Source organism: Myotis brandtii, unplaced genomic scaffold (genome assembly GCF_000412655.1).
Source record: "Myotis brandtii unplaced genomic scaffold, ASM41265v1 scaffold1012, whole genome shotgun sequence".
Classification (NCBI taxonomy): domain Eukaryota; kingdom Metazoa; phylum Chordata; class Mammalia; order Chiroptera; family Vespertilionidae; genus Myotis; species Myotis brandtii.
The window spans coordinates 53847-57928 of NW_005353371.1; the positions used below are offsets into that span (position 1 = coordinate 53847).

The 4082-nt window shown below is 45.8% G+C and overlaps 2 protein-coding genes across 3 annotated transcripts in view; both read right to left on the reverse strand.

Moving 5' to 3' along the window:
* Positions 1-4082, reverse strand: part of LOC102258743 (zinc finger protein 709) — a 54508-nt gene that overhangs the window by 49817 nt on the left and 609 nt on the right. The gene's annotated exons all lie outside the window — the stretch shown is intronic.
* LOC102253718 (zinc finger protein 709) overlaps positions 1-4082 on the reverse strand; it is a 16923-nt gene that overhangs the window by 12196 nt on the left and 645 nt on the right. The gene's annotated exons all lie outside the window — the stretch shown is intronic.

Genomic DNA, 4082 nt, shown 5'->3' on the forward strand with positions numbered 1-4082 from the left:
GGGGGGGAAAAAGAGGAACCAATGTAATAATCTGAACAATAAAGATTTAATTAAAAAAATAAATAAAAGACAATCATCAAATTATCTATGAATACATGTAGATGGCGTAATTTTTGGCCACTAGTAAGATGACTGCCTGATTTTTGGTGACATTGGGATTGGTCCTTTATCAGGAACGTCCAAATTAATGGATGCAAAGCATCCATCCATCTTATATAAAAACTGCTGTTTGAAATTTTAACTCTGCATTTTGGCTTTTGTAAATACTTGCTTGCTTAAATAAAAAGGAAAATAAGACTACTCCCATTTCAGAGAGGCCATTAAACCTTCCCCAGACGAAGTTATCAGTGCTGGCACCAGGCCAAGCCTTTGGTTGAGGTCTCAAAGCCCCAGCACATAGGGGCTCTCTTTAAGAATTTGCAAAGTGGACCGGAAAACCCCATATTTGGGAGACCAAGAGGGTAAAAAGGTATAAATACAGGAAACTTCCTGTGTGACTTTGCCCAGAATTCTAGAGACATTTTTCTCTGGGCCCACGCGTAATAATAAATGTAACTCCATCAAGTGTTGCTTGGTTCTTCTCCATTCTTCTGTAACAGATGAAGAGCAGCAACTCTCCACCGAGCACTATCATGTAGAAATGTGCAACTTTGTCCTTAAAGTCTGTGCACTCCCCAGGGCTGTACACTCAGTTAACCCCAAGGAATTCGTGAGGGAACTGTTGGGGGGAATGGTGACCTCACCCAACACCACAGCAACTTTCAATGGACTGAAGAGAGAAGAGATTAACTTCCTATAGGTGGCTTAAGCCAGAGGGTCAAGGTTTGGCTCCATCTCGTCACATGAAGGTGTTGGTAAGTGTGTTGACCTGATGGGGTGCTGCTTCCAGGAACAAAAGCATAATGGGCAGCTGGGCAGATAATCACATGCTCAGTACTCACAAGAGCCTCTATTTTCTTTTTTATTAAATTTTTTTTTATTGATTTTTTACAGAGAGGAAGGGAGAGAGATAGAGAGTTAGAAAGTTAGAAACATTGATGAGAGAGAAACATCGATCAGCTGCCTCCTGCACATCTCCCACCGGGGATGTGCCCGCAACCCAGGTACATGCCCTTGACCGGAATCGAACCTGGGACCTTTCAGTCCACAGGCCGACGCTCTATCCACTGAGCCAAACTGGTTTCGGCAAGAGCCTCTATTTTCAAGAGAGATCCGTAGGTAATCATAGCTACAGCTCTAATGGTATATAGTGTGTAGAGCTTCTTTCATCAAGAAGATGGGGGAGGAGGCAGGCTGGAGGGGGTTAATGGGGGGAAAAATGGGGACATACGTAATACTTTTAACGATAAAAAATAAAAATAAAAATTATTAAAGCCTGGCCGGTGTGGCTCAGTGGTTGAGCATCTACCTATGAACCAGGAGGTCACAGTTTGATTCTTGGTCAAGGCCATGCCAGGATTGTGGGCTCCATCTCCATTGCGGGGCATGCAGGCAGCTGATCAATGATTCTAATCATTGATGTTTCTATCTCTCTCTCCCTCTCCCTTCTCTCAAATCAATAAAAATGTATTTTTAAAAATATTTTTTTTAAAAGCCTATGTTATGGGGTGGGGCCACAACATTAGTAACAAAGAAACAGAATTTCTGGAGGATGAGGCCCAGAAATCAGGATTTTAAAAAGATTCCCAGGTGATTTTAATGTGCAGCCAAGGTTGAGAACCACTGGGTTAGAGTGCAGGCCCGAGCACCGAAGGGTCTCGGGCTCCATTCCCAGTAAAGGGCCCACAGCTGGGTTGCAGGTTTGATCCCTGACCCCAGTGGGGGCAGGAGTGGGAGGCAACCAATCAATGCATCTCTCTCACATCAATGTTTCTCTCTCTCTCCCTCTCCCTCTCCCCCTTCCACTCTCTCTCTAAGAAAAGGGAAAAAATATTCTCAGGTGAGGATTAACAACAACAAAAAGAGAAGACAGAAGGGGGAAAAATCATAAAATACCACCAAACTAAAATAAGCATAGAAGAGCTCCCCTCCCCCAGGCTTCCATTCACATTAGGCAACTCTCAGCCTGATATTGTTTAATGTTTTGACCCAGATGAGCTCCCCAAATCATAAACCCTTTGTCCACCTGATCTTCACAGACTCTCTATGTGCAAAAATTATACTTTGAGTGCACTTTATACTGTGGCTGCAAAATTAAAACATAGGATCTAAAAATGTCTAGACTTAAGAAACCACAGCCTCAGAAAGAGCCTCATCCCCACTCCCCCTCCTTGTGCACCTGCACCCGAAGCTTTCCAGGGCTGCAGCTTCTCAGTGTAAAGGCTCCTTCCCTGGTGGGTGTGAGCAGGTAGGAAGGACACTTGCAGGGGAGGCTCCCCAGGAAGAACAACTGGGCCTTCAATTACTAGTAAGTCCTTGTGCAGGCTCAGCGAGGCCTTAGATTGTGTTACTGACTACAGGTCTCTGCTTCCCACCGGAGACGCCTGGTACCACCACTGATATTTAAATTACATAAACCAATGTTTGAACAATACAGCAAAATCACTCAAACCCAGTGATAATGTGGAAAGGGGAAAGAAAACTGTAACTCACTTTTATCAGTTAAACCAGAAAAGCCCAAGTATCTGTTCCCTTCAGAAAAAAAGCTGTCAGTTGATTATGATTTCCATGGCAACACATTGTTTTGTAATAATAAATCACACTTGAACACGTCTGCTCTCCAAGTCTAAGCTCTGGAATTTCATTTGAAAACATGCAAAAGTAAATAAGAGACCTCGGGACATACTACACATGCTGAAGGGAAGAAAATAAGTGAAATCAGAATTCTTTACAAATTAATTGGGAATACTAGATTTTTTTTTTCTGAAAGTCACCACTCTCTTGCCACTTTAGAACTATTTTACACTGTCTTTCTTGCTCTATTGACTAAATACATTCTATCCCCACTGAAAAACGAAAGCAAATAAATCAATAAACCTCATCAGGGTGACAAACCCGGGGAAAAGCAGGTCATTCAGAAAAGATTAAAAAAAAAAAAAAGAACCTTCAGCCTTGGCCGGTTTGGCCCAGTGGATAGAGTGTCAGCCTGCGGATTGAAGGGTCCCAGGTTCGATTCCGGCCAAGGGTACAGGCCTGCGTTGCGGCTGGATCCCCAGTGGGGGGTGCACAGGAGGCAGCCGATCAATGATTCTCATCATTGATGTTTCTATCTCTCTCTCCTCCCTTCCTCTCTAAAGTCAATAAAAATATATTTAAAAAAAAAAACACAAAGAAGAACCTCCAGCTCTAACCGGTTTGCCTCAGTGGACAGAGCGTCCGCCCTCGGGCTGCAGGATCGCCAGCACGATCCCCGGCCCCAGGTGGGGCAGGTGCGGGAGGCCGCCGATGGACGTCTCTCTCTCAGGTGCCTGTTTCGCTCCGTCTTTCCCCCTCCCCTCCCCTCCGCTCTCTCTAAAAATCAATGGAGAAAATAGCCTCACCAGAGGATCAACAACAACAAGAACAGAACCGCCATCCGAAGGATTCCCAGGAGGTGCCTGTGCCCGGCCAAGCTCCTGGGGGAGCAACGGGCATTTCATACAACGTATTCCGGGTGGTTATTCTCGGATCTCCTCTCACGTAAAATATTCAGACCAAACAACAACAACACATCTTCATGACTATGTGAAAAACGAGTAAAAAAGTAAAATACTGGGACTGTCTCCGCTGCACCTCCGATGACAAGCAGTGGATGATGACGCAGTGAATCCGAGAGGGGAAGCGCATTTGGGAACGAGGGGAGGGACCTGGAAATTTGGGGGTTTTTTTTGTTGTTTTTATTTTTATTTTTTGCCAGCCCCAGGAAGAGCTTGGCTGGGGGCCCGGGATGTGGATCTGACACCCTGCTCCCCCAACATCTGGAAAACTCAGGAAAAAAACAAGTGCCGATGGGGAGAAATGAGGGACTCGGGTGCCACACACCGCAGCTCCTCCCACAGACAAACTCGGGAGCGGGAGTCGGACGGTCTCCCCGCGACCCTCCTCGCTCTGGGGAGACGCCGGGCAGCGAGCGCGGAGCTGCCAACGGAGGTTCCAGGCCCGGC